General features: G+C 39.2%; 1 protein-coding gene across 5 annotated transcripts in view; it reads left to right on the top strand.

The window, feature by feature from the left end:
- The window catches only part of LOC149205964 (uncharacterized), an 86289-nt gene that overhangs the window by 47083 nt on the left and 14773 nt on the right, over window positions 1-24433 (top strand). For 3 of the 5 annotated variants that reach the window (XM_089395238.1, XM_089395234.1, XM_089395235.1), the window contains one exon: window positions 13640-13765. The exons of the other annotated variants lie outside the window; for them this stretch is intronic. The gene's annotated coding sequence lies outside the window, so the exon portion shown is untranslated. Of the gene's footprint in view, window positions 1-13639; window positions 13766-24433 lie in introns of those variants that run through there. 5 annotated transcript variants of the gene reach the window in all.

Genomic DNA, 24433 nt, shown 5'->3' with positions numbered 1-24433 from the left:
TGTTTGGCGGGGAGGCCTAGCATCAACATAGGTACTTGTGCCATATAATCAGAGTGATGCTCATTGAAGAGTATTCCTAGAGCACTATCCTTGCTAAGAGGGAGTGTTGATTTGGGGTAGCATCAGATGTGCTCTAGCCATGAAAATTGGTGGAGAGGCTAAAGCACATGAGATCTCCAAGACTCAGATTGGATAGATTGTACCCAGTTTGGGAGATATTAAAATAATTAATATTTTTAATGGAGTTCCTAAGTCTAAATTTAGGAAAAATAAAATATTATTGGGTATTAATATAAAACTGGGTTAGAAGGTTCCAAAAGTCATGGATTAAGCGAAATCTAATCTTAGCCATTGATTAGAGATTCAATCTTGGCTGTTGAAGGACCAACGAGAAAAGTAGAAGAGGAGGCTTGAGGGTCAGTTGGAGAACACACCAGAGTGATTAGTCATTCGATTTGCTAGAGCGGGATTTTTAAGCAAATTCGAATTAATGATCAGCAGCGAGGGGCAGTGAGTAATGGGCAGAGAGGCAGAGACAGTGCCAAGAGACCAATGCAGTAGCAGAGTGCGAGAGGTAGCAGCGAGTTGAGGCCACACAGAGCCCAGCAGAGACAATGCAGAGGCCAAAGGGACTGTGTCATCCACGCAGAGGCTGCAGGAGTGACGCAAAGGGTCCCAGAGGCTATGCAGTGCCTCAGAGGGCTGACGTAGAGAGGTTTGAGGCTGACGCAGGGCAGCAGGAGGCTGATGCAGAGGCCAGAAGGGCCAACACAAAGATTCAGAGATGCTGGAGAGGGTTTCGTGGGATAGGTTTTCTGAATACTTGTTTCCAAATAGAGAGGTATTGCTGCTGTGTATTTTTTTCTCTGTCAGGTGAGCCGGTTAGGCACCCAGTTGTACTCAAGGAAATACCGCATAATAGTAAACCCTCATAATAACTGCACTGATTTTCCCGCATTGGGTTTTTCCGGGGACATTTGTCCAAAAATAACGGTGTCACTTGTGTGTTTGTTTTCTTTCAACTGATGATATGTAGATGTTGTGACTGTATTGTGTTTATTTCGGTATTTAAATGTTTTAAATAACTTGTTCAAAATTTACAAGTAGAAGAAATAAACCAGTAGAATATAGATTAATTTTCTAACGGATAGACTTAGAAAATTCAACATGGTATCAAAGTGTGGTTGCAGATCATAGGAAAGCTGAAGGCATCAACTGAGCAGAGCATTTGCAGCAGATTCAGCTGTCCCGAGTGACAGAGCTGATCCTTGCAGAAAGCGACAGAGGAAGGGTTGACACAGAGGGACTGCGTCATCAGTCCAGGCCTGAGAGAGGCCAACGCAGAGGCTGAGGAGGGCAGAAACAGGCTCACGCAGAGCCACGCAAAGGCCAGGAGGGCTGACGTAGTTGGTTGAGGGAGCTATTTTGCCGGTGCCTAGATTGCGCAGAGCCCAAAGGCTCAATCCTTCAGTCGCTGGGGTGAAGGAAGTTGCAGGCAGTTTCCAGGAACGAAGCTGGTGGGGTACTGTGGTCAGAACAATACCTAATAGGGCAAAACCAAGGTAGAGGGAGTTGCTGCCGAGGTGGATTTCTAGCCAAGGAATTTGGATCACTGTTGCAGTTGCACAGACGATCGAAGAGGGGCAACTTGACGATTGGCAGAAGGATTTCCAGGAGGGAAATCGGGACTCAGAGGGAGTCCAGAAGAGAACTTCCAGACGAGAAGTAGAGAGACTCGGAGGAGTCAAACCGAGAACTTCTAGACGGGAAGTAGAGAGACTCAACAGGAGTCGAACCGAGAACTTCCAGGCAGGAAGTAGAGAGACTCGGAGGAGTCGACAGAGAAGAGCAGAGAGATGGCCGTGAATGGGCTGAGGGATTAGGATAGGTTGGACGGAGCGTCCAACTTTGTGGTCTAGAAGGCCAAGATCGTGTCCATTCTAGACAGACATCACATCAAGGGCTTTGCCTTGAGAGTAATGGCTATCCCAGTTGACCTGGTAGCTAATGAAAGGTACGAGGAGGCAATGGCAAAGGCAAAATGCATCATCCTTGATGGGGTCAAGGATCATGTGGTCCAACATATTTTCGAGAAGGAGTCGACAAAGGAAATGTGGGATACCTTGAAGACGTTGTACCAACATACTTCCGTGCAGAGGAAGATGCTACTTGAGAATCAGCTACGGTCATACCAGATGCAGAAGGGAGAGCAGATAGATCTCTTCCTCAATCGGTTGAAGGAGATTCGGGACCAATTGATTTCCATAGGGGCCACGCTGGATGAGGAGTTGATGGTAAGAACCGCACTAAATGTAGTTTTCGAGGAGTGGGAGACATTTGTCCAGAGCATACTGGGCAGGGCAAATCTTCCAGATTGGGAAGAATTGTGGGTGGCTCTACGCCAAGAAGAGATCCGATGGCTGACCAAGACGGGAGGTAGCAGTAAAGGAGTCCAGATCAAGAAAGAAGAGGAAGAGGATGCAGCTCTGGCATCTGCGGGAAAGCAGGAGAAGAGGAAGAAGAAGGACCTCTCCAAGGTCAAGTGCTTCCACTGTGGGGAATTGGGTCATTATGCGAACCAGTGTCTGAGGAAGAAGAACAAGGGAGAGGTGTCTGACTCTAAGGCAGTGCCAGCGAAGGCGGAGAAAGAAGTCGAGGAGGATGACGATTGTGCCATGAGTGCTCATGTGCCACTAGAGAAGAAGTGGGGAGACATTGAGCTGTAGTCAGGAGGACTACAGGCGATAAGGGGCAGGGTCCCTGAGGTACCCAACCTCTTGGATTATACTTTGCTATGGGAGCCCCGAAGAGGAGTAGCAGGACTGGTGGATGTCGGTAGAGACGGATGTGTATGAAGCGGCAGAGAGTGCTACAATGCAGGAGTCCCCGAACAACGCGAGGCTAGCAGGCTGCAACAGTGTGAGAGGCACGAGAGTGTTGCAACGGTGCAGGATGGCACAGAGAGGTGTGCAACGGTGCGAGATGCAGGGAGTTGTTGCAGCAGTGCAGAGGTCAGTAGAGGGAGCACTTGTTAGCGGTAGAGAGAGCTTCAGCATCAAGAGTGTTTCTAGCCTGACAGGGATGTCAGCAGTTGGGTGGATCAGTTACTTACTTCTCAGTAACTGAGTTGCAGTGCAATAGCACGATGCAACATGATGAGAGGGGGATGCGATGCAGATGAAGTGTTGGGAGGATGGACCAGCAGCAGCACGGATGCAACAGTGGCAGTGGTAGGGCCATGGGTAGCAATACAGGATGCAGCAGTGCAGAGGATGTTGGGCGGGGAGGCCTAGCATCAACACATGTATCGGTGCCATATAATCAGAGTGATGCTCAGTGAAGAGTATTACTAGAGCAAAGTCCTCGCTAAGAGGGAGTGTTGATTTGGGGTAGCATCGGATATGCTCTAGCCATGAAAATTGGTGGAGAGGCTAAAGCACATGAGATCTCCAAGACCCAGAAATGGTTTGGATAGATTGTACCCGGTTTGTGAGATATTAAGATAATTAATATTTTTAATGGAGTTCCTAAGTCTAAACTTAGGAAAAATAAAATATTAATGGGTATTAATATAAAACTGGGCTAGAAGGTTCCAAAAGTCTTGGATCAAGCTAAGTCTAATCTTAGTCGTTGATTAGAGATTTAATCTCGGCCGTTGAAGGACCAACGAGAAAAGTATAAGAGGAGCCTTGAGGGTCAGTTGGAGAACACACCAGAGTGATCAGTCATTTGATTTGCTAGAGCGGGGTTGCTAAGCAAAGTCGAATCAATGATCAGCAGCGAGGGGCAGTGAGTACTGGGCAGAGAGGCAGAGAAAATGCCAAGAGACTAGTGCAAAAGCAGAGAGCGAGAGGCATCAGAGAGTTCAGGCCACACAGAGCCCAACAGAGACAACACAGAGGCCAAAAGGACTGTGTCATCCATGCAGAGGCCGCAGGAGTGACACAGAGGGTCCCAGAGGTTGCGCAATGCCTAAGAGGGCTGACGCAGAGAGGTTTGAGGCTGACGCAGGGTAGCAGGAGGCTGACGCAGAGGCCAGAAGGGCCAATGCAGAGCTTCAGAGACGCTGGAGAGGGTTTTGTGGAACAGGTTTTTTGAATACCTGTTTCTGAATAGAGAGGTATTGCTGTCATGTAATTTTTATTTTTTGGGTGAGTCGGTTAGGCAACCAGTTGTACTCAAGGGAATACTGCATAATAATAAACCCTCATAATGGCTGCACCGGTTTTCCCGCATTGGGTTTTTCCGCGGACATTTGTCCAAAAATAACGGTGTCACTTGTGTGTTTGTTTTCTTTCAACTGATGATCTGTAGATGTTGTGCTGTATTGTGTTTATTTCAGTATTTAAATGTTTTAAATAACTTGTTCAAAATTTACAAGTAGAAGAAATAAACCAATAGAATACAGATTAATTTTCTAACGGATAGACTTAGAAAATTCAACACCTATTTCTTAGCGCTGATCTCCACAAGAAAGTCACTCTATTCAATGCTGCGCATAGGCTCCTCCTAGATACACTCTCACAACAAGGCTCTCACACACACAAACTCGTGCATACAAGAATGAATAAATCTGTGCCTTTGTCCTTCTTTTATAGGCTCAATCCATGCCAAAATTAGGCAATTAACAAATTTAGAACAACAGTTGTGATTGACAAGTTAACTGAGTTCGAAATGAACTCTCTCCAATCATAACTTGGAGTTATAACTCGTCCTTGCCTCAATCAAAACTGAAGCTCCCAACTCGTCCTATTCCAAACTCGAACTGCCACTTGAAGGTCCACATAACTGACCCTTCAACACCTCGCATGAAATCTCCATCTCCATGAACTCGTCCATGGTCAAAGGAAAGACAAGCTCGGTCTTTCTGGCTAAGGCACGAGCCAAAAGACCTTCTCTCGCTACAATTTTCAACACTGAACACACCAAATCAATAAATTCTCAACGTTGTATGAACTAGGGTGTTGGGGCAGTAAATTGTAGAGAAATTAAAGTTTATAACATAAGCAAATTTAGCCGTTAAAAATGTATAAAATTACATGGAGTAAAGGCTAGATTTAAGAGCAAATTAAGGATAAATTTACAACAAATTTTGATGGTTGGAGTAGCATATAACAACAAATCAAGAATGACAACAACCTTAGAAAATGGCTGAAAAATGCATGAAAAAATTCAATTTGTTAGAATTCCATGCAGATGAGTTATTTTATTATTCTTCAACAAATCAGTGCTGAAGAAAATTACAAAATCATTTGCCAAAATTTAGCAAACCTCCGGAAAAATATTTTGATCACTTCTGCAAGTCGATATCACCTCTGGGAACCAACTTGGCCTCCTTTGAGCAATCCGGCCTCCCTCTAGGTTCTAGCTCACACCTGTGGCCCTTGTTGGAAAAGTAACTAGGTTTGGTCTTCATAAATGTCTTTAAGTCATTATGTATATGTGATGTAAAGAAGAAAAGAAATTTAGTCATTTATTTATGAAGCACATGTTTCATGCTTGATAAGTCAAGGCATCCATTGCATGCCTTTAGGTTTGTCATAAGTCAAAATCATTTTTGGTATATTGTTGAGTCAGCCTCTAGCTACAAGTCAACTAAAGGGAAAGACATAAAGAAGCTCTACAAAGTCAGGCTGAAATAGACTCTACAAGTCGGAATACAAACCTTTGCACATGTCAATCTAATCTTGATCATGTCGACTCCTTAAACACATCTACTCGTCACACAAATCTAATATATATTGGAGCCTAATCGGATCTCTTTGGGAATATAACATCTATAGTTAAGTTAAACAAGAAGAAGAGAACGAAGGACAGGGAGAATAAGCGGATCAAATACAAGAAGTCTCTCCTAATCTTAATGTCCGTTCAGCTCGAGATTATAGTTAGGTTACGGGTTTGAAGGTGCATACAGGATAACAGGTTTGAAGGTGTAGTCAAGATAACAGGTCCGAAGGTGTAGTCAAGGTTACAAATCCAAAGGTGCAGTCAAGGCTACAGATCCAAAGGTGTAGGCAAGTTGTAAGGTCCGAAACTACAGAGAGATCACATGAGGTTCGAAAAGGTCGCAGAAAGATCACAGGGGTCCGAGAGATTCAGTGTGGTTGCAAAGAAAATCACAGGAAGTCCGAGAGGTATAATAAGTCTACAGGAGTCTTGTAGTAAGTCTAAATTGCAGAAACATCCAAGGTTTACTATTGAAGAAGGATTGCATGTAATGCTTAGTTGTAGACAAGAGGTAACATCTTGTGTTGACTTGTAGCTAGTTGGTTGACTTGATCATTGGGTCATAGAAGTTTCATTTTGATCTAATTCTATAAGAAGGAGATTGTTTTGGGTTTTCCCCAAGAAGTGGGGTTTTGCACTGACGTGGAACCTACCTTTGTTGTCTTGTCTCTTGTATATACATTGTTAATAATTGCTTGATGAAAGAGAACTAAAATAATTAATAAGAAGACAATAAACTTAACAACTAATTATTAAGCTAAGGAGAATCAACATTAATCTACACTTGCCTTGATTTTGCAACATGGTATCAAAGCTAAGGTGAAGAAGGGACACCACATCTAGAGAGCAAAAAGAAGTCCATCTTTGTAGCAAGTTAAGAAAAATCATTGTTGTAGAAGGTATTCCTCAAATAGCAGTTCACCTCCAACACCTTGTTTCTAATCTAATGGCTTACCGTGCAAAGAAAGCAATAAATTAGGAGCAACCAACTTCAAGGCATGGAAAAGAGAATTGACTTAGCCCTTAGAGAGAATGAAGTCATGATGTATGTTGTTGGAAAGGCCCCTGTTCTAGATTCAGAGGATGAAAAAGAGGTTGCAATGTATGAAAAAGGTGAAGTCAAAGCTCAAAGAATTCTCTTTGAGTTTATTAAAGACCACCTCATTGTGGAAATTTCTAAGTTTGACACATCAGAAATCCCTACTGCATTATCTGGTTTATTATCTCCTACTTGTTCTTTCCATTAACAAGTTATTTATTAATATAAATACCGAAATAAACACAAATGCAACCTTCACACATATACAAATCAGCAACTGAAATAACTGAGACAACACAAGGGACACCATTATTTTTGGACAATTGTCCCTGAGAAAACCCAATGCGGGAAAACCGGTGCAACGAATATGAGGGTTTTATTATTATGCAGTTTTTGAATACAACTAGGGTGCCAGAAATGGCTCACCCTTCAGAGATTTTCCTTGGCAGAAGTACCTTACTCCGAAGACAGATATTCCAGTTGATCAACAACCAGATGATGATTCCCACAGTGACTTCAACTATTCCTCAGCTGGACAGCGAAAACTGCTCCAAGCTTCTCCTCTCTAGAACTGCGTCACCCTCCAGGGACTGCGTCACCCTCTCTGGCTCTGTGTCTGCCTCTCAGCTCTCAGTTTGCCATACGAAAAAACCACAGTGCAGCTCTTTCTGCCCAGCGTCAGCTCTGCTAGCTTCTGCTTCTGCCTGCGTCAGTTTCTCGGCCTCCTGCGTCACCAGCGCTGGCCCTCCAAACCTCTGCGTCAGCTCTGGCTGCCTCTGCATTGTCTCTCGAGCACTATCTCTACCTCTCTGCTATGTATTCTCAGCCTTTTGCCGAACTGCCCCTCATTGCAACATATCACTAACTTGATTTCTCAGCGAACCCTGCCCTAGAAAATTGAATTGACTGATCAACTTGGTGTGTCTCCAACTAACCCTCAATCCTCCTCTTATACTTTTCCTGTTGACGATTCAACGACCGAGATTAAGTCCCTAATCAACGGCTAAGATTAGATTTGGCTTGATCCTCGTTATTTAGAACTTTCTCTCCCATTTTATATTAATACACATTAATATTTTAATTTTCCTAAGTTTAGACTTAGAAACCCCATTAAAGATATTAATTATTTTAATATCTCTCCATCCTGGTGGAATTTCCCCAAACGATTTCTAGGTCTTGGAGATCTCATGTGCCTTAGCCTCTCCACCAAATTTCATGGCTAGAGCACATCCGATGCTACAAAAAATCAACACTCATTACATTTGTGTCATAACTATCCACATCCAAAGAAGTATATGAGACTTTGGTAAAATTATACTCAGTCAACACAACAGGTCACACGATTGCCTTAAGGACTCAATTATACCAATAAAAAATGTTTGCAGAAGATACCATATCTACCTTTTTCATGAAGCTATCAAAAATCAAAGACCAACTTCAAGAAGTTGGTGAGAAAATATTTGATTCAAAATTAATTACAGTAGAAATTAATGCTCTACCTAAGGAATGGGATGGCTTTGCAAGCAACATTTGTGCAAGAAAAGAACCTCCATCATTTGAAGAATTATGGGCTCAATGTTCAATAGAAGAATCCAGAATAAAGGCTAGAGGCAAATCCCAACCTACCGATGAAGTCACTCAAGCCTTTGCAGCTAAATCAAAGAAAGTCTTTGACTAAGTTGCATGAAATGCCGAAACGTTTTGGAGTTTCCGAAACGGGTATGTTTAGAAACGTCACCTCCCTAAAATGGAAACGTCGGTTGAAACGTCAGTCAAAACGTCATATATATATATATATATAAGTGAATAACACATTATCTTGCAAGAAAAAAGGGAATAAGACCCATAGATGATAATTTAAAAGAAAAACAAGTCTATATTAACTCTAATAGATGATTACATTTCGTTCGAGTTTCAGCCAAGTTTTAGAGTTTCAAGTACGGTACGGCCCGAAACGTCGGGTTCTTTGAAGTTTTGTGCAACATAGGTCTTTGACAAGAAAAAGAAAAACAAATTTAGGGACATGTCCAAAGTTCAGTGCTTTGGCTGTCATGAATATGGACACATCAAAGCAAATTGTCCTAAGAATCTGAAGAACAATAAAAGGAAGGAAAGGTCTGAAGCTTTAATAATTGAAGATGAAGAACCCTCAAAGAAGCAGAAGGAAGATGTCAAGGACCTCTTCTATTAAGAATGATGACTGGTGCATCATACATAAGAGTTTAGATAATGATCTAGCATGAAGACTTGCATAGACAATTTGTTTTCTCTCATCAAAACTAGTAAAAAGAGGAAGAAGCTGAGCATCTTGTTTTTCTCTTAGAAGAATCATAGAAGTAACACTACCTTGGATTGAGATGAAGGCTTTGCAACAACTTCCAGTGGTCATGGAGAATTAAGGTATGTACTCCTTGTCTATAAGGTACGTTTAATTGTTTTATGCATATAGGGTCTAACATGAATCATATTAGGATTTTTTGGACATGTTTGGTTCTAGGGTTTGCAGTCTTCATCTTGTTGAAGGTTGTTGATATCTAAGATTTTGTAAAACCCTTGGTTGGAACTTGGAAACCCTAGTCTAGAGAGAAACCCTAACCCTAATCTGTTTGTTCCCTCATAAGAAACCCTAGCTTTTGGTTTTTAGGGTTTGTAGGTAGTCTAGGGTGAATGGAAAACCCTAGTGAGGGTAGAACTAGATTTGAGATTCAAACCCTAGGGTTGATGTTTCAATAGGAAATATCAAGAGATTTAGGGTTTGGATCTTAAAACCCTAGAAGTTCTCCCTTTCTAAGATTTCATGGAATCCCTAGACTGTCAAAATGATAATCATGCTCTTGTACTTGTGTATTTTGCTTGGTGGTACTTGTCGATGAATATTGCAGGTACATAATGAAGAAAGTAAATGAGAAAGATATGCTGATCTGATGCCATGAAGAACATGATGAATGGAGGGAACTGTAAAGACCTTGTGGGAATTGTTGATATCAAAGTTCATTGAAGGAAAAATGATAACTTGGTAATCAAGTTGGATCTTTGGGTACTCTGATGCATAAAAGTAGACTCATATGAAGATGGACCATGAGGAAGTTGATGCTTTGTTGAAGAATATTGTCATGGTGAGGTAAGTCTGATGTTCATATTTATTGTAGGTTATCTTGTTAATATATTATTTTTGCTACCTGGAAAAATGTTGTAGGGGTACAAGATGACAGATAAGATAAGTTCAACTGTTTGTATATTGAGGGAAAATCTCAACATCTGGTACCTGGCATCTATAAAGATCAAGTTGTGCTCATCTTGGGATTTGGAAGGTAGTAATATAAGAAGATAACCGAAGGTCTAGAAGGGAGATCAATTTCGAGAAGAAGTTAAAATCTGGAGGAAAGTGATGTATATGATGGATGACCTGAATCTATCATGAGAAGATGGCTTCATGATCCGTGATACCATGAAGGGAAGCATGCTTTTTACAATAAGATGCGGGGGAAAGAGGGAGCCATGTAAGCTACAAAGAACTTATGCCTGGTGTTGTTGTGAAAGACAAGGTAGAGGACTTGTGGCGATGACTTCGAAGTTGGAATCTCCTCTAGGTTTGAGAGGGAGTAAAAGAAGTCTCCTTGAATAGGAGTAGGATCTATTCTCTGATTACAAAGAGAATAGGGATGTCCTCCCTGATTGAGAGGGAGTATGGTTCGACACTGGTTCTCCTTGTGTCATTTACTAGACCAGGACTGATAACCGTAAGTCTAGTACATGCATCACAGATAGGGAGAATGATGACTTGTTTGGTTCTCCGTGTGTTAGATACTTTGATGAAGTAAGACTGATGTCCTAGGTAATGTTGGATTAGGTAAGCATCTGAACAAACATTCTTGAGTCTTGTAATGTGACAGATTAGGATGACGATCCTAAGTCACATGGATAACAATGGTCTGGTGGTAGGATTACGCCGGTATCTTAGGTGGAGTATGTACCTTGATGACGTAGTTTGGTGTCCTATGGAATGCCTCACAGCATTGTGCTCTGATCTTGTGAGAGATAGAGTGTACCTATCAAGGCCTTGGGTAATGTGAAAATGCTGGCTATGATGAGTGATGCTTATCAATCTGGATCCCTTCTTAAGAGAATATTTCAATTTGAGATGGACCTATTGAGTCATTATGAATACCTCCCTAGTTAAGAGGGAGTGTTGGAAAAGTAACGAGGTTCGGTCTTCATAAATGTCTTTAAGTTCTTATGTATATACGATGTAAAGAAGACAAGAAAATTAGTAATTTATTTATGAAGCATGGGTTTCATGCTTGATAGGTCAAGGCATCCATTGCATGCCTTTAGGTTTGTCATAAGTCAAAATCATTTTTGGTATATTGTTGAGTCGGCCTCTAGCTACAAGTCAACTAAAAGGAAAGACATAAAGAAGCTCTACAAAGTCAAATTGAAATAGACTCTACAAGTTAGTATACAAACCTCTGCACATGTCAGCCTAAGCTTGATCATGTTGGCTTCTTAAACATGTCTACTCGTCACACAAATCTAATATATATTGGAGCCTACTCAGATCCCTTTGGGAATATAACATCTACAATTAAGTTAAACAAGAAGAAGAGAACGAAGGACAGGAAGAATAAGAAGATCAACACAAGAAGTCTGTCCTAATCTTAAAGTCTGTTCAGTTTGAGATTATAGTTAGGTTACAGGTCCGAAGGTGCAAACATGATAACATGTCCGAAGACGTAGTCAAGATAATAGGTTCGAAGGTGCAGTCAAGGTTACAGATCTGAAGGTGTAGTCAAGTTGCAAGGTCCAAAACTACAGAGAGATTACAGGAGGTCAGAAAAGGTTGCAGAAAGATCACAAGGGTCTGAGAGCTTCAGTGTGGTTGTAGAAAGATCACAAGGGTCTGAGAGCTTCAGTGTGGGAGCAGAGAAAATCACAGCAATTCTGAGAGGTATAATAAGTCTACATGGGTCTTGCAGTAAGTCTAAATTGCGGAAACATCCAAAGTTTACAATTGAACCTACATTTGGTGTCTTGTCTCTTGTATCTACATTGTTAATAACTGCTGGATGAAAGAGAACCAAAATAATTAATAAGAAGACAATAAACTTCACAAGTAATTATTAAGCTAAGGAGAATCAACATTAATCTACAGTTGCCTTGATTTTCCAACAACCCTCACACTACTAAGGAACAACTTGGCCTCCCTTTGGAAATTTAACCTCCATTGGCAAATCAATCCTCTTGTGCAAATCGATCTCTCTTGCAAATTGATCTTTCTCTGACACTTCGAACTCTCTAAGAAATTCACACTGCAACAAAGGGAAATTTGCACCCCTGCCTAGAGCTATTCACATCACTAGAAAATCGGGCTCTCTCAACAAAAAAATCGATCTCCCGTTGTCACTAGAAATCGTTGTGAAGAATCTCTCTGCTAATCTCATCTCCAACTACTGCTGATCTCTCTCTGCTGATGCCCCTGCGTTGCCTATACGCCCTTGCTATCACTGCAATTCTGTGTCTCGATTTGTTCTACAAATGCCCATCAATCTCCTCTTATAATCTCTCGTTGTTGAATCAATGACCATGACCTAATCTCAATCGATGGCTAAGATCATCTTGACCCCTTCTCATGACTTTTTTGGAAGTCTCTAGAAGAAAATCAATTTACCCCAATTAATACTGATTAATTAAGCCATTTCCCTAAATTAGACTTAGAAAAAGTACTTAACTGGCTAATTAATTCTAATCAAGGCCTTTTCTTCCGAAACTTTGTTGGGTATTGGAGAAAATGTGTTCCCTAGCCTCATAGACACAATCTGAGACTCGAACACCTGTCCGAGCTACATAAACTAACACATAGGTGGCTGAGTTTAGTGTTTGCTTGGAGAAAAGGAAGTCTGGATCGTGTTGTATGTTATGCCCTCCATAGCCAGTGGATTAGCCAGTCAAAATCGCAGGATATTTATTTGGTGGGAATGAATTCTAATTTCCTGTTGTAGAGGTCATTTGGGAGAGGCCAGTCTAAGGGCTGATTTGCCTGGTGTAGCTCGTGGGTTGAGGCTCAACACATTAGAAAGGTATTCTCTTAGGAGGGCCAAGTAGTCTTCGCTGGTGCTGTTGAGAAATCTAGGGCAACATAGTTAGGGCTTCTTATTAATATGATTTCTCTTTTACTTGACAATTTCTTGTGATTAGTTATTACTTCTTCTTCTTTGTGATTACATTTTTCATCATCAAGACAATTGCCAAAACTTCAAAGGAAACAAGAGAACACAAGATGTAGGCACTCAGCCAAGACAAAACCCCTATGAAGGGGAAAACCCAGTCAAACTCTTCCACTAGTAGATTCAAATCAGATTGAGACAACTAAGACTCTTTTGACTTGAGGCAGAATCTAGACTCTCTAGATCTCTCCTTCCTTCGCTATAATAACTCCTTCATTGTGATGATAAAAGACTTTGGTTAGACACCTTTTCTCTACTTTGTCTTCATGCGATTTACAGATCACTTACATCACCTCTACAATAGGTTGAATAGTTCTTGTACATATATGCTCTTATCGTGTGAGGACGTGACCCTTCAAGGAGACCGACTTGACAGCTGCTTGAGGCCGACTTGATGGTGGAGTTTACATGTTAAAATACATGAAATAAATTTCTTTCTTTGACATAATGAGCCCAAGAAGGGTCTAGAATATAATGATAATGACAATGACTCAAGACATAAACCTAGAAGCCTACAATGGAGGCTTTGACCTATTGAGCAATGACCCAAGCATGAAAACCATGCTTTAATAAGTCAATAAAATTTTTCTTTTTCTTTCTTTTGACAAATACAATTATGAAGACTAACACTAGTTATGTTCTTCAACAGGTCCAAGCTGGTAGATTGTTGGAGCATTATCACTGAAACATACTATGGCATCAATCGACTTAAGGACTGAAATGGTGGTCGGGAGTTTGGGAATTAATCCTGTAGCAGCAAAAAGCCTGAGGAGCATTGTTACTGGAACGAACCAGTGAGATTACTTGATATATGCAACTGAGTCCCATCTACTTGGTAGCTGGATGAGAGTGCTTGTAATGGACAAGGGCTAAGTAAAGTTGGAGTAACATTTGCTGCAATAACCCTGCTAAGACAGAGGATGAACTTTGCAGATCCAGTATCAGGTTCCTGTAATCAATGTTTCTATGCAACCCATGGATTTTGCCAAATAAGTTGGGATTTGTTCCTTTCTTACAAGTAATAGATTGTTATGCAAATGTTTGAAAATCTACCTCTGCTATAATTATTGACGAAATATTGCTAATTGTTTGTAAGAATGATGGTTTACAATGTGTTTGACGAAAGACCCCTAAGGTCATTTTAATGGTTGTTAGCATATTCTAGAAGTAATTTAAAAGGGACAACTATAGTTTACTGAAAACCCTTAAATTACCTAAAGGAAACATTACAGAGTGCTTGATCGACTAAACTTGACTACTTCAACATATTTCTTGAAGGCTATCTCTGTCTAACGAATTAGTTGTTACAAGGGTGTACAACATCGATTAAGTGAAGCTTAATATGTTGTGTTGGCAATTTATTGGATGTTGGACAATTCATAAAATTTTTATCAACAAATCTAGATGAAGAACAATGACGGAAGTAAATTATAATTACACATTTTATTGGAATCCTTAGGCCGAGAAAAGAACAATTACAAGGGACTGGATTCAATGCCTCTGAGAAGATTGTCAATCACTCAATTTTGGTTAAATGCTAGGATTGCACATGACTACACAAACTGTTCACCATTGGAATATATTTGGCATCTACTCATATAATCAATCACAAGAGTGCTCAAGTGACTCAATGTGGGCATTAAATTCCATTTTGTAATGTATCTGTGGGCCCCAATAAAGCTTCATCTTGTTAATTAGGAGAACTAGATATCATAGGAAGGGTCGACAGCAATATAATTGCTTCACGAGACTCACACTATGCTTGTTCTTGACTTTACGAGCAACTTCCGATGAATACATAACCATTCTTGGCTAGATATCTGTAATCAACCAATGCTCCCCACAAGGTTGTCATCCTCTCGTCCGAAGCCATCTTCCACACAACAAACTATTATCAAGAATGAATTACTTCACATATCGAACTTCCTATGGAACACCACCATACAACTTTGATACCAATTGTTAGGCAATGTTATCGGAACCAAATCGGTGATCGAATCGGAAAACCCTCTGAACTGGGAACCAAACCAAAAAACCGATCAATGAAAAACACATAAAATATTCAACTTTCAAAGAAAAACATATATATTCATGTGCATCAATATGAATCCAAACATTTATGCACAAATACACAAAAGTTCTCATTTATATAGCAAATACAAGTGCATATAGCCAAAATAGCACTTAGTGCAATACATTTCCGAACAAAAAATATATCAACAAAGAGGCTCTAGATGGCCTCTAGTGTCAAACAAAAAATCTTGCTACAATAAATACCTGCATATCATCAAAGTCATTTTCTATATTGGGATCTTCATCATCAATATCACCCTTTAAGCATTAAAATAAGATGAAAAAACTTCACATGTCAAATCAAGATTTTGTTTGAGTGATGTGTACATTTTTATTAGGGTCATGATAGAAGATTTCAACAGTCAATGCCACTAACACCAAGGTACATAGAGGGCTTGATGCTCTTGATTAAATGCTAGTTCAATACCCTCGTACATGATAGAATCTGATGGAAATGTTGCAATCTGCCCAATCTTGAAAACCGTTAAGTCTGCTGGATTTTGAATGACGAATACAGTTCTACTTTCTCCATATGAAATCCATTGAAGTCAGAACCGCTCTCGAACATTCTGAGTCAATTAATAGTAATGTTAAATATTTAAGTAAAAATTTACTCTAAGAATTTAACATACCATTAATTGCATAGCAATAGTAGCGCCATAGGCTTGAATTAATGGCTGCCCCACTAATTTTTTTTTGTTTTTTATTTTTTATTTCTGTAAATTGTGTTTAGAACATTCTTAGTCATATTGTACAGATCTGGCTGGTTTAGTACAAAACTGGCCAGTTTGGTGAAAAAAGGCTGGTTCAGTACCCAACCAGCCATTTCCGGTTCCTAACCTCGAACAAGACCGGTTTGACCCCCAATTGGTCGGACCAGCCGGTTCCTGGTTCTGATAACACTGTTGTTGGGAATAGAATTCAGCAACAAATAATTTCAAGCACATACTAGGCAAGGGACACTAGGAGTTTGCAGACAAGAAACTTGCGATGGGAAATTTCATCCAATCATACAGTTTTTGTGTGTGTTTGTATTGTTACTTGTACAATTAGTCCCTTTAAAGTCTACATAACTTTAAGTGACCATAACAACTATGTTATAATTAGATATTTAGTTCAAACATACTCTTAATTGTCTCCCATACTATCTCCACAAAGCTCTGCATTGATCCCGATTCCTAACTTCCCTCATGCTCATTCTTAGCTTTGTACTAGACATTTATTTTATTAACATTTTTTTTGAAATGGGAGGGGCTAGTTCCCTATAGAAGCATCATGGGCCCTCTTTTAATTACATATATTTGTCAGCGAGCTGACAGCCACCATCACGTCAGATCGAAATCCATCACATCAGATCGAAACAATCGCCATCACCGGAGTCATGGCACAAGATATGCTACAGCATGCGTAGCCTCTGCAGGAATTGAACGCGGCCGGGGGGAGTGCAACCAAGCCGCCCCGACCGCTGCGTCATGCACATCACGTGCATTTATTTTATTAACATATTACAATGCTTTCATCATATGTCACAAGTAAGAGTTAATTCTTCAATTGGTATGCTGATTTTATAGAAGATAAACTTCCATTTAATCGTGTTGTGTTGAATGGTGAAAACATAATACAGGATTAGAAGAAAGGGAAATGTTCTACTTCAGCAAAGAGGTAGGAAGGTAATGATTAAAGATGTCTATTATGTTTCTTGTTTGGAGAAAAATCTACTTTCAATTAGTAGTATAATGAAGCATAGCCCACACTTATACACAAATTTCAGTGATAATAGGTGTTTTATTGTTGATAGGAATATCAAAAAGATGTTTGTAGAGTGTGGAAGAGAATGGTTTATTCCGGTTGATAGAAGTTGAGAATGAAGGATTGGTTCAGCAGAATGACTGCTGTAATTTTACCAAGAACTCAGCCATAGTACCTAGGGTAGAAAGTTGTTTGGTGAAGAAGATTTTGCTTTTGAAACAAGTTCAAATCAGTAAAGAAGAGAAGGCAAACAACAGGAGTATTATGCACTCTATTGTAATTCATAAGAAGAAGATCCTCAGGGAGGGTGAAGACAAAGTGGTAAAATGAGAAGGTGCTTCATCGGAGAAGCAAACACAATTTTGATATGTTTGACTGCCAAGATGTGGAGGTGAGTTCAATGAACAGGCCAAGTTCTATGGCAATGGTGAAAGGCTCACTATTCAGCTACCATTGGCTCTCATTTGGCTGATGAGTCAATGGTTAGACAAAAGGACAGTGACATAAATTGTACTTCATCAACCTTGCTGGATACAGTTCACTTCCAGTGACTTGAAGATCTTATCTTCTGTATCACAGACATCTTGCTTGTCCAAAGCTTTTGTCTTTTTGTATTATGAACAAGCATGTAAATGACCATTGCAGGAGGGTGTTAGAGATGATGGTCATATTTATTAGGACTTAGGACTAATGTGGAAAAAGTCGAAGTCGGGATTAATTCGGCAAGGGTCCAAAAGTTGAAAAACTCGTTAAAGTCAGGAATTTTTTGAAAAAGTCGGCAAAATTAAAAAAACACAAAATTATTCATTTTATTTTTTAATTTTTTTTTAACATCTACGAGTATCCACAATATCAAATAAATGCATTTCCACATAAACATGTAAAGGAAGCTAATATATAATATGTATATGAAGTCTAGTGCTACATCGCATATCAAAATAGTGAATCAACTCCTGAATCTTGAGTCCTGTCTGAGTCTCAACTCACAAGAGTCAAAATATCAAGAAAAAATATAATAAATGTATATCATGAGTCATCTAAAAGTCATAAAGTAATTAGTCACTGAGATCCTCTTCCCCTTTTACGAGAATAGGGAATGGCTTTGCCTTTTCCTCTAGAGGAAGAAGGCCCTGCCCCTGGGGATACAAATGGACTCAATCGTCCTCTAGAAGCTGATGGAAGAGGTGGCCTCTATCCTATGCTGCTGCTGCCCATCCTAGATGGTGTCACCTCCTCTAAATGTTTTGGGCACAAGAGAAACTCCAGGGTGGTGGTTTTGAGGCCACTGACACACATCCTAGTGGGAAGAACTGAGGTCATCTGTCATCCACTCTTCAAGTATGAAGATCTAGTGGGAAGACATGAACGGGCATTTAGAATTTGCCATCCAACACCTCAAATTTACACTTGGCAGCATGCCAGCAGAATTATGAAGGAACAACAGACTAAAGAAGAGATGAGGAACCCTTCTGATTCTCACCAGACAACCCAAAAAATATTCCAGGATATCAGAATGTCTTCAAGGTGCCTATAGATTCCCAATGGATGGTAAAGTATGTCCTCATGGGATTCTTGGCGTAACAAACAACAACCTAAAGACTCTGCATCAGGATTGCCATCAATGAATGCTTCCATTCTTTGAAGGATACCTGCCAACTTCGGCAACACATGTGAGCTTCCTGAAGAAAAAGTTGATAGCAGAAGCATGCTCTGGAGACAAATAATTACCTGAACTACCTGCTCCAAGAGATAAGGACCAACTGATGTGGAAGATGGAATGAGGGCTCTGCAACAGTTCAAAGCAACCAATCAAGCGACACATTCCCTATGTTTGTTGGACGAAAATGCTGCCAACTCAGTTAAGCATTCTGATATTTCTTTTAGCTGTTTGATTTGGGATAGCCTTAAACTTTGCTTACGAAAACATATATATAGGATTCAGTTTGATGATTAGTTTGCTAGTTTAAAGATTATAGTGGGCTCTATGGGTATGCCCAGTAGTCCTTTCAGAGATTTGAAAATTTTGTTATTTTATTCTGCTCTGTAATCAGTAAATATCAAATCCTAAAACTGAATCTATGATATGATCAAGCATGGTAAGGCAGAGTCTAGCTAGTATGGACAAGGATTGAGACTGATGTTGTCAAGCAAAGCTTTTTTTGGCTTTATCATCAAACAATGAAACTTTAATTTTGAGGCAGTGAAGCCAGAGTGTGACAATGCACACTGTTGTATGTTAATATAAAAAGTCTTTAATTTACCAAAACAAATAAGGACAAAATATCTGGAAATCCTCCAACCCATCAGGAATGCCCCTGACAAAGTCACAAAATTTCTTTCATGCCTCAACATTCCCCTACCACACTGGTGGATCATGCTAACATCCAAACACCTTAAAATTGTAGAAAAAACACTCTGTCGGCAAAAAACACTTTTGCCGACTTTTTGAGGTGGCCTCTGTCCTATCCGCAGCCTGGGAGGGAGGCCGCCTTTTTGGGTCGACTCCCGATTAAATTGGGAGTATAACGATTAAATCGCGATTTTTTCCTTTCTGAAAAAGTCGCCAAAAAGTCAGGGGATTAAATCATTTAGTTGAAAAAATCGCATTTTTAGGATTAAATCGCGATTTTTTGCAGACTTTTTCCACAGTGCTTAGGACTCAGAAATATAGTAAAATGTCACTAATAAAATAATGTAATAATGAGGCATTTAATATAGTAATTAATGTAGGGGTTATTAGTTAGTTATTTGGAAGTTGTGTAACTTACTCCTTTTCTCCTCCTATGTAAAATGGCATTGCATCATCAAATGATATGAATGAAGCCACTCTTTCTCATTCTAATGTGTATTATTATGATCTATCTACATTTGTGCATGTAAAACCAACATATAGATACAAGAATAATGCAGAGTCTCAGAGAGTGTGATCATTGATGATCAACGAGAATTACTACAAGTCAAATTTCTCCATCCAGATCATTGAAGTAAATTTTGCTGAATCAAAATCACAACATGTGCAGAGTGATTTAAATGTACATGCATAAATTTGATGTAGCAGCACAACTTGTTTCTCGATTCAAGTCGTCAAGATCTGGGACAAGCCATGTAAAAGAGATGAGTAAATCTGATAGGTGTTAAACAAAATAAGATATACTCGTGGACTAATTTAGTCCTGATCGGTTGAATATATGAGCCGGATTGGATCATCATATTGTTTGTCATCTATCTTGATGCATTCAGAGTGGAAAAACTGGAGGAATCAACTCACGGGATTGTTTTTACCAGTGGGACCCAGTGTGGCAAAACAAGATCTAGAACCTTCCCGGCGCGTTTTGAGGCATCAAGCGACCTTTTTTTGGGGTAAAATTTTGCCGCTTTAGCGCCGCACCTCTTCATGCTATTCTACACACCGAGATATTTCAAACGGCGCAAGAAGCGTGTCAATCAGAGTCTGTATGCGAAAGTTATGCCACTCAAAAGTTGACCTTCCTGTTTTCACCACCATGATTCGAGAGGATGCTGCGTCAGTCCCCATTATTCATGGAAAAGGGGCTAGCCATGTGATTATGATGTAAAAGACTCTAGAAGAGTTTATATTGTAACTCTGATAAAAGGTTGAGGTGGCCAAACTTAACCACTAGTAGGCTATCGGGCTGTGTTATAAGTTATAACTGAGCCACTAGGATGAAGCGACATTCCATTCTTTCGAGTGCATTTGTTCCATAGCTGAGCAAAAAAGGCCAAGAGGGATAGGAGTTAGAGCACACAGAGAGGATTTGTGCACTATAGCAGTCGACAGGACACAGGGCATACTTCTTTGTACCTGCAACCATATTTTCAGACAAAGAAAGAGAGTGGAGCGGCCTCACTTCCAACTGGGTTTTCTCCCGAAAGGGTTTCCCAGAGCATATATTGTGTCTTATGTGTGTGTGTGAGCTTTTATTTTGCTGTTCTCTATTTTCTGCATAATTTTTATTTGCATGCATGCACTAATTACAGTAAAATCTACAGATTTAAAAATTTAATAAAACTGTAATAGTGTAGAATTTCAGATTTTTAATATCATATTATTAGATCTGTTGTTACGAACTGTCCAGTGGAATATCCACGTCAGTTTATGGATCAATATATGTAGAAACAGGTCAATAAATGGAGGAGAAAAATGTTGAAGGGCTGTTCTGATAATTATGCTTACAAAAAATGGCTTCTTTCTTGGACAAAACCAACACTGCATTAGATTTCTGGAGCCCCAAAACCCTTAGGGGCAAGTCCTTTTGCTGTTTCACTGTTTTGATTAACAAATGTGTGCATTTTTTTTTGACAAGATGCTATGCACAGGAAGGGGAAAAAGAGGTTCAAAGAAGAAAAAATCTTCTTGTTTGCATTTTGTACTGCAAGTAGCAACGAGACCAGCTCTGGTTTCCAAATGCCCAGATCTCTAATGGGTTAAGATGGATTTTAATTCTACTGAGTATTGAGGGTAACTTCTAGGATTGAAGGTTGGAGAAAGTGCACAGTTGTTCAATGGCTTCATTTTATTTTTCATTGGTTTATTTTGTAAAGTTCGTGACTAATTTACTTGTGTTGTAAAAGTATATTCATTTTCCACTGGTTTATTTTCTAAAGTTCACGAGTAATCTAGTTGTGTTGCAAAAGTCGTTGGAAATTGTCCTTTAACAGTAAACCATTGTCATAGACTCATATGAGAAAGGGAGCCATGTCAAAGGTACATAGTTTGCTGCAGTGCCAATAAAAATAAAAAGAAAAATTTCACCACTCTTTTATCAGATCTCCTTTGTAGTGAAGATGGTTATGTGTTGTGCATGACATAGAGAGGGGCCTTTGAAGAAGAAAAAATATTTTTTGTACACATCCATGCATATTCATGCCATTTTCTTGTTTCAAACTTGGAAAATCTAGAGCTATCTTGTTTCTGGGAGCTACAACAGTGGCTGCAAGGAAGCCAGGGTTTCAGTCTTATTAAAATAATGTTCAAAGAGATTTACACTGACTCAACATCATCCCCTGCATGATAGGGTTTGCAAGGTCTTGACCCTTTTTTAATGTTTGAAAAATCAGTGAGATTTCTGAATTCACATAGCTGCGCTGCTCGATTTAATATGACTCATATAGGAAAATTTAAAGAGTCAATTTTTGGTCATTGAGTCTTCATATTGGTCATATGACCACTCGTTCTTGGGGTTTTAAGCCATTCCTGACACAATAATGATGTTGTTTTCTGCTTTTAGTTCAATTTTAGTAGTTTTTGGTAGCATACTCGTTTCAAAGAGATGACTGAGCTCTCATTGTGTTCAGAATATGTACTTGTCAATGGTCAAATCAAAGTCAAAAGTAAGTTATGTTATATCATGACAGTGTGCGTCAATTAAGTTTGCCAGTCTTTTGTTGTAAGTGTCTGGTTGGACATTCTGTGCACTTAAACAGGACACATTGTTATGTAGGCAATACAAGTTTGATCAAGTTGGTGAGTAACAGACCAAGAATAGATATTTTATGCAGGCAAAGGAATAAAAGCAAGAAGATAGACTCCTGTACCAAGGACAAACAATCCAAGAGGCACAATCTATTGCAAAAAATAAGAAGAATTCGTCCTGTCCCTATGTTTTAAAGGGCTAGATTAGCTCCCGATGAAAAAATGTTATTAAAGTATTTGAAAAAATATTGTACATGATGTTTTAAACTTTTAACATCACAGTGGAAATGTATTTGGGCATATAATTTGTAAGCCCTTTTAAAGGCATGTGTACCCCATTTGGTCTTGTTAAAAACAATGAATATAACACCCCAAAAGGGCAATATGTAAATACTGTTTAACAGTAAGACTTATGGCAATTCATTTCCAGCTAAGTCACCTAACACGGGGACATGGGACACAAACGACACGAGGATTTGAGTGTCAGACACGGACATGTTGATCCCCCGGAATAGGACACATTATATATTATTTTATTAATATATATATATATATATATATATTAAAAATTAGATATTTCGAAATTCTTACACAAATTCTCATTCATGATACAAATTCATTGATTCAAACATAAATCTTCATCTAGATGTAAGTTTTACAAAGTAACATTATGCATACAAATACAATTGTGACATAATACATATTCATCAGTGATCCAAGAGGAGAAAGACAAGATACTGTAGTTTTCTCATTAAGTCATCAAAATCAAAATGTGTTACATAGGTAGTAGCAATGCCAATGGCAAATAGAAATAGAAAATACAAAACAACTACAAGCTTCAAGATAGTAGGTAGCTCATGAGTCATCAATCCTCATCATCAAAATCAACATCATTGTACTCATCATCGTGGTCACCACTACTCTCATATACTACATACTCCTCCTCTGTATCTAATGTCATCTCTGCATTTGCTAGTGTGGAGGATGACCCCTCTACAATATCACCCTCATCAAAAGTGACAGGCTCTATCACTGGTGTTGTCGCGCAGATTGGCACGACAACGCTCAGACCGGGGGCTGTCACTCTGATCCCCGATCCCTCCGTTTAAGCCTGTCTCCTGCGGCTAAGGGGGGTAGTCCCTGTGAGATGATGAGACCAACTGGCGACCAGTTGGTTGGGAGACACGAGATACGATATGAAAAGGACTTGATGGATTTGATTAATTGAGCAGACCAGTGCCTTAAGAGACTTGATGTAGAAACGATTACTTTTTGAATGATATAGAAACATGGACCATGAACAGCAACCATCTATCATCAGCTAAATCACATGACCAAAACGATATCCGGCAATTGAAAACTTCGAAAAGATAAATGCTTAAAACCACCACGAGAATCGTAAATTATTAACTAGATATCATATTTCGTATCTCAAACTTGAAAATTTAGCATCTCAGCATGAAACATATAACGCGAAAGCTCCTGAGACTTGCAAAAATAATTTCCCACAAATTTTTTTTTTTTTAATCTTTTTTTTTTCAATTTTTTATTTTTCAATATTATTAAAAATCTAAAAAAATTAAAATTCTAAAACTAAATTAATTTTAAAACTAAACTATAAAAAAAATAAAACAAAACCTAAACCTTTTTATTTTTATTTTTTATATCAAAAAAGAAAAAAATCTAAAACTAAATTCTAACCATTAAAAATAAAACTAAAAAATATATTTTTTCATTTTTATTTTATTATAAGAGAAAATCTAAAAAAAATTACCAAATAAATCTTAGAAGAATGGTCTTCCTGTTCACATCATCCTGTGTCATCAACTTCTGGAGATCATGCTGGTGACACACCATCAACTAGTGGTAGTAAAGTTCATGGAAAGAAGGGTAAAGTTAAGTTTCCCTGTAGGTTATGTGAAGGGAATCACCCCATTCACCTTTGTTCCTATCTGGATGAAGCCAAAAATGTGTTGGATAACTGTCCTGCTTCTCCGCAGCGACTTCCATCTGGTTACAGGAGACTCTCCCTTAATCCTTCACTAGTTGATGAATTGACTGACCAAAATCAATCGTTGGTCAAACCCACTCTCTTTGAAAGTGAATCCTATGAGTCTATACTCGACCCAAATCAACAGGTCGAGGAAACAGTTGACCCAATTTCACCTTCAGTTAATCGTACCTTTC

This window comes from Pinus tabuliformis, chromosome 1_2, assembly GCF_031772625.1.
Source record: "Pinus tabuliformis cultivar Carrire ecotype Pingquan chromosome 1_2, CPIR1, whole genome shotgun sequence".
NCBI lineage: Eukaryota > Viridiplantae > Streptophyta > Pinopsida > Pinales > Pinaceae > Pinus > Pinus tabuliformis.
Note: the sequence above shows the minus strand (reverse complement) of the source record. Positions and strands in the feature narration are given on the sequence as shown.